Source organism: Triticum dicoccoides, chromosome 2A (genome assembly GCF_002162155.2).
Source record: "Triticum dicoccoides isolate Atlit2015 ecotype Zavitan chromosome 2A, WEW_v2.0, whole genome shotgun sequence".
NCBI lineage: Eukaryota > Viridiplantae > Streptophyta > Magnoliopsida > Poales > Poaceae > Triticum > Triticum dicoccoides.
In genome coordinates this window covers 335877250-335877613 of record NC_041382.1, presented here as the reverse complement: position 1 = coordinate 335877613, position 364 = coordinate 335877250, and positions in this window count along the sequence as shown.

Here is a 364-nt window from a genome sequence, read left to right as displayed (position 1 = left end):
GGACGCTCGATGCATTTACTCTCATTTTCTCCGTGAAAATATGGAGAGAAGGTCTCCCGATATGACGCAAGTTCCATTCGTACTCCGATTCCGTTGATATTTGGTGTGGGAGACAGTGGGGGTCACTCACACGCGCATGCAAAAATTGGGTGCGTTTCGTCCATGTTGACATGTAGTTGTAGTACGAACCTGAGGTACTAGTTTGGGGGACGGGCATCCACTAGGTGTTCCCTTTCGCAATGTCATGAAACGCCACCTTTCTTTTCACATGCTACAGTGTGCCACACAAGCATTCACATGAAATTTCGGTGTGTTCGGACACTCGATGCATTTACTATCATTTTCTCCGTAAAAATAGGAAGAA